The sequence below is a fragment of the Empidonax traillii genome, unplaced genomic scaffold (assembly GCF_003031625.1).
Source record: "Empidonax traillii isolate 1590-97213 ecotype Southwest subspecies unplaced genomic scaffold, ASM303162v1 scaffold945:size354297, whole genome shotgun sequence".
Taxonomy (NCBI): domain Eukaryota; kingdom Metazoa; phylum Chordata; class Aves; order Passeriformes; family Tyrannidae; genus Empidonax; species Empidonax traillii.
The window spans coordinates 85,239-95,446 of NW_020956138.1; the positions used below are offsets into that span (position 1 = coordinate 85,239).

Consider the following 10,208-nt stretch of genomic DNA (forward strand, 5'->3'; position numbering starts at 1 on the left):
AAAGCGCACTCTTTGCAAATACATCAACAGTTGCTGAAGGTGTCAGAAAAGACCTTTCTCCTTAAGGATGGCCCAATGTAAGACACATACCAGTTCTTTACATGGTTGCAAGACATGAAAATCCTGTGTCATGAAAAAACAGGGAACAGGAGAGCTCAAGGAATAGAGACAGGACTTCTGTATGTCTCTACCATTTCCTTGCAGTAGGGTAAGGTCACATACAGTCTAGCAAGAGACAGGTTAGAAATTAGCCTGATTGTACACTCTGGTGCTCCAATCTTTGTTTCTGTATGTTGTGCAACGTGGACCTCCTTACCTGTAAAAAGTCCAATTCTTTCCTGAACAGAGAGAACTTCTGTGGTCCCAGTGATATCCTAGATCAAGTTAAGTGTATACCGTGCAAAAAAAAAATAGCTAAAATTATTTGCCTTTTCAGTTTCACTGAATGCCTTTGGCTTGTGACAGTGTAGAAAGTGATGCCAGCTTATCTTGAGGTATGCTTCCTTTACACATTGTCATTTACAGAGAACTTCTTTAATATTTGCAGTCTTTCTCGTTTCAGACTTCCTTCCACATTGAGTGTAAATGACCTGTCTCTTCACACATTCTCCTTAAGCTCCAGAAATCCTGATTATCTGCTCTAGAGTTAGCCCCTGCCAACTACTCCTTAGTGTCTCCCAACTCGGAGCTGCTTGTGTGAACTCTGTTAGCCCAGTGCCCTAGCAATGAGCTGGAAGGATAGAGTCATGTTGTACCCTTCAAGGAAACATGAACTGTTCTGAAGCCAATTAGTCTCTTTTACCTCATTGGAATCCCTTGTCTTCTGGATACCTCCTTATATCTTCCTCCTTCTTCCCTTTGTATTAGCAAGTTGGAAAGGACACAATATCTAACATTCACACTGTGCATCCATGGTCCAAGCACTGCCTGAAGTCCTGTCCAACCCCAGCACCTTCACTCACCTTTGATTGAAAACTGATGTTTGCCACAGACTGTAGTACAGTCTCTAGGTAAAGGTCTCTTGCATCCTTCCTCTGACCCTGAAAGCATGGCCGCCTCCTCCTTGGAGTCCATAAGCCCATGCCATATATTTTCAGATGTGCCTGAGTGGCAGGAAAATTCAGAAGCAAAACTTTGCCAGGGAGATCTTTTCTGTGACTCATCTGGGCTAGGGAGGGGAGAGTTTCTTTTTTGTGTCTCAGCTGGGAGCGGTTCATCTCCAGCTCCTTAGCAGTCCAGTTTCTGACGTGTCTGGGCTGTTGCACTAACACAATGTGTGTGGGGCCAGAGAAGGAGGCTTGTGCTCTCTATTAGTAATTTGTGGGGAATCATCTTTTTTCAAAATATGCCTTTCTGTCTCCCCCACTTTCCTTCTTCCTTCTTCAGTGTTGTCACCTTGTAGTATTTTAATCAGAGGAAGCAGATATATCAAGGAAGTCAATGGCAGGGGTGAGGTGGGTGGGGGGGGGCAGAGAGGAAGAGAAGAAAAATCACATCACAGCCCAGTCTGCCAGTGTAAACACTTGATGATTTCCTGTTATTGTAGCCTAAAATGTACCATGACATCATTTGCGGGCCTCCCAGAATCACCCAGAAGAAGGAAAAGCCAGTATTCCTGGCCCGCCCCCAGCGTGAATCCATGGGATTCAGACCCTATAAGGCAGTGAAGGTCTGCAAGCAGCAAAGATAGTGTTTTGAAAGCTTTCTTGTTCTTGGCAATGTGGAAATTTCACAAACAGGAAAAACTGCTTTTACTTTTCCTAAAGGGGAACCGTTTATGCCTCATGAAATATTGATGCCTTGAACCATGATTACTTCAGAGGCAGAGCTGAAATACATAAAATGTTCTTAGTTGAGGAAAAACACAGGGAAGCTCCTCACCAAAATCAGATCAGTTCATTATTAGCAGACATTTATTTTTTTATAATACCCACTTTCATTTCAAGTCACTCTACAAACAAGGCAGTTAAGTCAAAAGCTGTGGATTATATAAAACTGTTCAATATATTAATTTGATAATTTTGAAAGGTGAAGCTAGCCCTCAGTATAGCAGAGTTGCCAGTGAAATGTTCTTCCTCCTTTTCTGAGCATTAAATCAATTCCTGGAAAGTGAAGACCTAAGCTCTTCGGAGCCTGGATACACAAACTCTTCTGGAATTTGACCCATCAAGTCAGATTTGTTAATCCTGAATCACTGCACTCAGTCTGCACCACTGTAAGGAAGAACTCAATCAGGTTCACAGAGATGGGCTCTCATAACTTTTCTGAGAAGGATAATAATTAGGCTGAATTTCACAGCATACCCTTTAGCTACAAGCTCTTTGAGCAGACTTTCAGATACCAGATACTAAGAATATATATATATTTTTGAGATATCTGCAAAATTTATGATTTTTTCTAAACAAGGTAACAAACTTCATAAATGCAGTGCTGTATATATAATTATTTGGGCTCATACTCTCCCTTGCACACCTTCCAAGTGCCTGACAAACATCAGTAATTACAGTGCAACTTTTTGTTATTGAAATATGAGAAATAAGAGTTTTTGTATTATAGGTAAGGAAAAAGAGACACTGAGATTAAATGAATCACTACTTTACAGAATAGAATATATTGTCTTAATCTGACTTTAAACCAATCCTACTCCTCCAAACATCATCATCATCATCATCATCATCATCATCATGGCTAGGCTTTGCGAACGAAGATTTGAGAGGGGCTCTACCCACGCTTGCTACAAGCGCGCTGATGGCTAATCCTCCAAACAGTATCAGAAGATTAGATACATTTTACCATAAAGTAGACTTGAAGAGTTAGAAGAGAGTCAGCCTAGAGACGAATAGAAAGAAGTATAATAAATAAAGCACATTTGAGACTAACATTAAAAAGAAACAGAATGGTCTTGCAGTTTACTGAACAAAAAATAACAATCATGTTTAAGTTTTGCTGGTTGTACTCTCACTCGGACTTACTGGAATATAAAAGTGGGCTGTTGCCCATGAGCAATTTTTTAGTGCAAGAATCAAGCCATTCAATTCTTCACCATGCTAAGCTCTTCTCAAAGCTATATATACAAGATGATTATCACTTATTAAGTAATTTGCTCTTCATTCCCAGTGCTGCGCGGTGCCACACTGGGAACTGAAATGAACTTGAATTCGTGCACAGCTATGCCAGGACACTGCATCCAGTGAAGTCAATGGCCAGGTTCTAATGACAGCATCAGGACCCTGCATATTCATTCCTGCCTAGCTGTACAGTGAGCAAGAAACTAAGAGAGCAAAGTGCTCTTGCACTGCTGTAATAGCTGGTGGGTGTCAAGGCCTTGGATTGAGTTCTGTTGTTCTGTGTGTCATTTGGGGGCTGAGGTTCTCGAGTGGGCTTGGCAGGGCAGAGCAGGAGAGGAGATCCTTTGTCTAAGCACTGAATTTCCCAGATCTAGAATGCACTTATTCTGTCTCTGGGATTTTTGCTGAATCCTATGAAAACTTGTGGCCTGCCCAATGTCAGGGGACCACGCAGCAGGGTGAGACCTGGCAGAGGGTGGGTGATCACAGCTCTGGGGTCGAGGGACGGGCAGCTCAGGAGCTTTGTTGGGTGTGAATGTTCATCTAAGATGCTGGTTTGTGTGTTTCTAGGATATGGATCCATTGTGCAGAAGGAAGTTTGGGTAATGTGCTGACTCCCATTTCATTCCCACAGCACAGGGATGACCTCCCTACATGAGACTGCTCTTCACTTGGTGCTGGCTGCTCCAGTGCTCTGCAGGATGGGATTTGTCAGGTGATTTTTGACATAGGTATTCTTTGCTGCTAAATATTTCCCATTTTGGATTTATGGCATGACGTGATACCATGTTTTCTGGGTATGACAGAGATAGAAATGGCACAGTACTGTGATGTAGTGTGCTTGGGATTTGTGAGAATACTTCATTTGTTATGACAAATATGAAGTGGTGCAGAGAGAAGATCAGTAAAAAAAGTAGAAATGATAAAATTTTAGGTTATGATGAGAAGTTTGGGAGAGGAGCAAAGTGTACTTGATTCCCACTAGTTTGTACAGGATTATTTCTGCTTATAGCTGAGGTGAATCATCCTGGAACATTTGACTCAATTTAGTAAGGAAACCTAGGAAAAAAACAACATGGAAGAGAATGTGGAAGAGCAATCATTCACCAGGGCAGTAAATCCAGATTTAAGACTCTAAGTATCAGACCAGAAACACATTGGCCCAGTGATACAAGGAGCCAGTCCAGAGGTGACTCTTTCTTCTGGTTCAAATTTATTAAAAAGACCTTGCTGAACTTGTTTGTTCCAGGAAGACAAATCAAACATCACTTGTCCATGTTCCTACAGATTTATGCCAGATCAAATCTCATTTCTGCTGAATTGTACTAGCATTAAAGCATGAAGTCAGCAAAACTCAAAATGCCCTAGCTAATCAGACACAAATGTCCCGCCTGCTTCAAATGAAAAGTTTACTGTCAATGATCCAGAACTATGTAGATCCAGTATTAATGTTCACAGAAACACAGCTTGTGTGAAAAGAAACCCTCTAAAAGGAAATAAATATCTTATTTGTATTTTGTTGGTCTACTTCCTCTAAATTCATGAAAATAGAAATTGCCAGAAAATTCATCTGGAGGGAAACTGACACACTTCACATCTATGGTTTGGCATAGATTCAGGTAATTTGAACATATATTCTGTCCTCACGCTTGGCCTTCTATGTTCCCTGAAGTGAATAGACAAAATTTACATGGCAGGCAGACATATAAAAGTAATGCCAGTGCCCAAAAAAATGGTCCATGTGAATTAACCTAAGAGGAACACAGGGACGGTGTTGACTTTTTAAGCTTTGTTGTTTATTGGCGTATTTTTGTTTTGGTCTGCTGTGGACATGCAGAGACCCAAGGAAGGGACTGAACACTCACAGTAGGATGTGGTTGTGGGACTCAGAGTAGGTTATTCTATGTGGGTTTTGGGACAAGGGAAGGGGACATCTGCTACATTTTAATGCTAACAAGCAAGGTATGTGATGTATCATGTGGTATAGGAATCCCTTCAAAATACACCATTTCAATTAATTCAAAATCATCTGCATCTGCATGGAAAGGAGGAAAAAGCCTGAGGAAAACAGAATTTTCTGTGGTCATCTGTGGTGGATTAAAGCAGCTTCCTAATTTTACTCTGTTTGTAGTAGGTGTCAGCAGCCTGGATGTCTTAAAGTCAGTGTTTTTTTCTGCATCCATGAGAGAAATGGGCCGAGTCATCCTAGGCCAAGGAATATCTTGGGAGATCAACTGCTCAGCAATCCAGAAAAGTAGGTGGGCACTGGTTTTTTGACATTTTTATGTATCTAAGGAACAGGATCTTCTGGCTGAAATTAAAAGGACTAAGAGGTCAGGCTCAAGGTTTTCACACAGACAGTGGAGTTTGTGAGTGGTGAACACTGCATTGTTTTGACATCTCCTTGTCCTGTGGCAAAATATTGGTACCAGACATCAGGCTTAGGTGGACTAAGCTTTAACTGTGCAGAAATGCACAGTTAAAGTAATACCACTTGTATTCTGAAATGCGAGGAACTACTCAGAACTTGTGAGCCAACCGCCCAAAAATCAGTATCAATTTTCTTCTTCTTGTCTTGTGGCTTTTGTCCAGAGAAACAGTTTATTTACTGATAGCAGCAGTGCTGGGGCAAAGGATTTAGCTTCCTGCATCCAAGAGATTGGCAAAGATCAGGAGTGTGAAATCTCTTCCTGTGATTCTTGCGAGTCCTTAGCAGTGTTTTTAACAGTATTTTTAATTCTTTCCCGCCATAAGATCCCCACGTGCTCAGTTCCCCAGGGACCAGTGGTTTGACTAATAAGATAAAAAATAGCTCTGAATAAGGCAGATTCGCTGTCAATCCCTCAGAGTACTCATAATACCAAATGAATCCTGGGAAACTGAGTAATGCCACAATCTTTTTTCGCCTTTGGCCCTTAGAGTGCATTGCAACAGTTAATTAAGACTATCAGCATCCCAGTAATTAGGCATTAACTAGGGAAACTGAGGCAAGGCAGAACAACTTGTGGTAATTTCTCTTTAGATTAATGAGCCACTTTCAAATCAATCCATTTTCTCAGAGAGAAGGCATCAGCCCAGGGGTGGATGAATGAAATACAGTGTGGTGTGGTGATGTAGTTCACAATTTTTGCATGTTGTAGTGCTGCAATACTCTCTAATTTTTTGCTCAGAGGTGCCCTGTGTTTAGTAAAAAAAATAAGAAAAATAAATGATGCCATCTGTCGTGCCTGTGTCTAACTGGGCCAAGTAGTATGTGCTGTGTTGTGCATCATCGTGTCCTGCCACAGGGAAAGAAAAAGCTGGGTGCAGAGCGTGTGTAGAGTTAGGCTTGCGCAGGGGTGCACTCTCTCACAGTCATGCAACGCTGACTGCAGATCACACCACGTAGTGTTAACAGGGTGAGAGGGAATTCCCTTTACTTCTGGTTGTATCAGCTGAGTGGGAGAAGTAGTGTCAGCATTCCCAGAATAGACTCTTGCTCTAGGCAGCTCCTTCACAGTGAAGTTCTGGATTTGAGTCTACTTCACATTCTAGCCCAGAAACAGATGCAATACTTACCTAGACAACATTGCCATGGGTCAGGGTTTGGTGTTCACCTGGAAAAAAACCTGCTATCTGAGCAAGAGCCAAGAGTCTTCAGTATAAAATGTTCCTGCATTGGCATAAAAATGGCTGGCAACTGCCTGTATATTTTTAAGGTTTCCGAAAATAGATCTAGGTCTCAGGCAAAATGAATGGAGACAAGGCTAAAATGGAAAGAATTAGTAAAGGGTCGTTTGTCTGAAATGGTTAGTGCTGAGATCATCTTCTACCTTATATGCCAGTACCTGGAAACATAGGCCAGTTTTCTTTTCTCCCTTTATGACTTCCTGAGCCCTGTTTTTCAGTACGATGGGAAGAACTGACTTAGTGTTGAGACTGAGCACCCCCTCCCTGCTCTGCTTCTGTTCTGTAGGAGCTGGAATGCCTGGAGCACCAAGTCGGTCTTGCAGCCCTGGAGAAGCAGAGGAAAGTTAGATTATGTTGCAGATGCTCTGTGAGTGAGGGAGAGAAAATTTTCAAATCTCAATGGCAGGTGAGAGAGAAGGTCCTTATGAGTGGGAACAGGGGCTAACTGGAGATTAAACTTCTGGGGAGCTGCACTCTTCTGTTCCAGGAGGAATTTGACATCAATCAGTAAAGCCTTAATGCCTGGGTGAACCTATGACATTTTGCAGAGGGGAGAAGGAGAATTTTGAAGCCAACTTTGAACTGCAGTTTGTTGCTGAGTGCACCTGTGTCTCCCAGGAATGGCCTGAGGCTGAGCGTGCGGTTCTGGCTGTCTTCCTTTGAGGTTACTATTCCCACACAGGTGCCAGTAAATCTGCAGGTGTCCCTGCTCCCTAACTTAGTTCGGCCACCTTGTTCCAGATTAAAATCTATTCTGATAAAAATGTCTGAACAGGTTCAACAGACACATAAGCAAGTCTGGATCATTTTGACAGGTAAACATATCTACATTAATAAGTAGTGTGGTGTAATAAGAGCAGATGTGGAAAACGATAGAGCTGCTCCTTGGTATTTCACATTCACACTAAATGTGCTTCAGAGTGAGATTATTTTAGACTTGCTCTGTTCTGGTTCAGTTAACTGAATGCTTGCCAATAGCTGGCGCAATATAGGTGCACTCCTGGAAGCACATCTTTTGTTTTATCTTCATCCAAAAGGAATTCAGTTTACCAGGTATGAGACTGCACCACAACAGGAAACAAAGTGAGGTGAATAGGAAATTAACTTCAAAACCAAACTCCTGATCTGAACTAAAAAGCTAATGTAGATGTGGCTTACTTATATAGTTTGGTGGCTGAGGAGTTCATAGTCTCCAGGAAAGCTAGAGCTAGTCATGATGGGGATGTGTGAATACTTTTTAATCCAGCCCAGTTACAGCCTGAACACCACACTGGTCTGCTGCTGAATACACTACAGCCCCAACTATCAGCCACATCAGAGGCAGGGCTGCCTGAGGGTCAGCACACAGCAGTCCCCTGGCTACTGCTGCCAGAAAGATTGCTGCTTATGACAGGGAATTCTTGAAGGAATAATTCTGTTTTCTCTCCCACAGTGGCCCAGCTATGCTGTTGTTGAATGCAAAGAGGAAATAGGCTTAGGCTAGGAATACCGAAGTGATGGGATGTTTGCTTGGGCTTCCCTGTGCATGTGAACTGCATTCTGCAGGCATGAAGTGGGGTCATGGAGCAGACTGTGCATGTGGAGAGCCTGATGTGCTGAGGCCCCAGGGCACTTAATGCTCTGGACCTAAAGACAAAAGAGGGCAGGGAAAACTGCATGAGAGTTGAAGGGCAGTTGGTTTAACTGGGTTTAGCATGGGCCTAGACTTCATTGAACTATATCTTTGTGCTAAAATCTGGTGATGCTATGGCAGCAGCTTATTTAATGGTCTGTAAAAACTATTGTTCTGGCTGCAGGAAGCTCAACCAGCACCAATTGCTTGCGGGCTCTTTCACCCAGGCACTCACACAGCACAGGGACTGTGTCCTGATGCCCTTGGGTCTGCCAACATGCTCAGGTAGGAGCAACACCAGGGTCTGTTACTCTCTCACTCTGACTTTGTTTTGAATCTCACAAGGAAGTGAGGAAGTTTTTAGGCCAATATGCTGTCCCGTACACCTGGGATGATCAAGATGCACAAGTGGAGTGCTGTAATCCATTGTGAATTCAGTTCACATTCAAACTGTGAACTGAGTCGTTCAAGTCCTATTGTACAGTGGTATGGGTGTATTTCTAGATGTGTGGAGTGAATGGATCAGATACATGACCCTGAGTTTCCAGCTGTTCTTGACACCTGTGCAGCATGAGCACAGGGTCACTTTCCAAGGAGAGGGGCATATATTAGACCGTTACTGTGCCTGATGACACAAAGTATTAAGATGTAGGGAGGGAGACTCCATAGTCATCTTCATTTGTTATGCAAATTTGCAGTTGGTGGGATTTGGATCAGACCATTGTGTGGTTTTTCCCTTTTTATGTATCACAGAAGTAATTGTATATAAAATCATTCCAAGATGGTGAAAAAGGCCATAGAAAGATCAAACTGAGTGTTACTGAACAAGAACCAGGGAGAAACCAGTTCTGAGAAGCATTTTTGGGTCAATATAGTTTCACTATTTAAAATGAAACCACTCCCAAAGGCATGTGGATCATGAAAAACCAGATATTACCTAAATTCTTAATGTAAGAGACTTGTTTCCTGGATATTTCCTTGGACCTGTCAATGCAAAGAGTTTCTTTTTAAAGTCTTTTCAGATTTTATAGCTCAAGTACTTCAGAGCACTGCTAACAGCAAGAACCAGAGAGGCAGATGGCAGGACAGCAACTGTTTTTCTTGCTGATTTACTTCTGATTATTACATGTTGAAACCTTCAGAAAACCCCAGTGTAAGTGAATGCATTCCAAATAGACTCCTATGCAGTGGTCACCTGTACTGGAACCATCTGGAGCCTAGTACGCAGCCCTGGAGGTTGGACACGGACTTTCCCTGGCAGGCATGGAAGGAAATGCCTGGTGGCCTTCATTACAGGCTCCAAGTTCCCAGTCTCTGAGTCAGAAAGGCAGTGGCCCTACATGGTCATCACATCAGTACCATCATCTTGGCTCCATACCAGCCATCTGAGAAGAAGGCAGAGCAGGAGAGAAGGGGAAGAGAGGAGAAAACTGCATGAGAGCCTGCTTCCTTGGAGCATCAAAAGTGAAGATCACTCCTGAAGACTCCATGCCATCTCCCTTTCTGCAGCAAAGCCTATTAGTGCTGCACATAAAACTCTTGCTTGTCTGAGCCCTATTGAATAGAAAAATTATATTACTAAGTTTGGATGGTCCTGTTAAGAAAGTAAGGTGGGTGAAGAGCAGAGTGACAGATTTTGTTAGAATTTGGAGATTTAATTGTTTTTTTGGTCATGGTGTGTTTACAGTGAGGCTTTGCTGGTCAAGACAGCTCTGGTGGGAGTCTCACAGGCTTTGTGGACTGCCTATTGAGGAACACAGTGCAGGTAGCTTAGTGTGCAGGCTGAGGATTAAGCTCTGGGGCAGGAGAACCTGGACTGGCACTGACATTTTGCACAGCAAAGGGCACAGGGACCTGCG

At 42.7% G+C, this 10,208-nt stretch overlaps 1 long non-coding RNA gene across 4 annotated transcripts; it reads left to right on the plus strand.

Moving 5' to 3' along the window:
• The first annotated feature begins 392 nt into the window (after positions 1-392).
• LOC114067639 lies at positions 393-7,553 on the plus strand. 4 transcript variants are annotated; one of them, XR_003573433.1, is made up of 4 exons: positions 393-494; positions 3,639-3,783; positions 5,200-5,326; positions 7,024-7,553. It is a non-coding gene; the product is annotated as an uncharacterized LOC114067639 (long non-coding RNA). The 4 variants fall into 4 exon arrangements; XR_003573432.1 differs by lacking the exon at positions 393-494 and having other exon boundaries at positions 2,771-3,799; XR_003573431.1 differs by lacking the exon at positions 393-494 and having other exon boundaries at positions 2,771-3,783.
• The last annotated feature ends 2,655 nt before the right edge of the window (positions 7,554-10,208 follow it).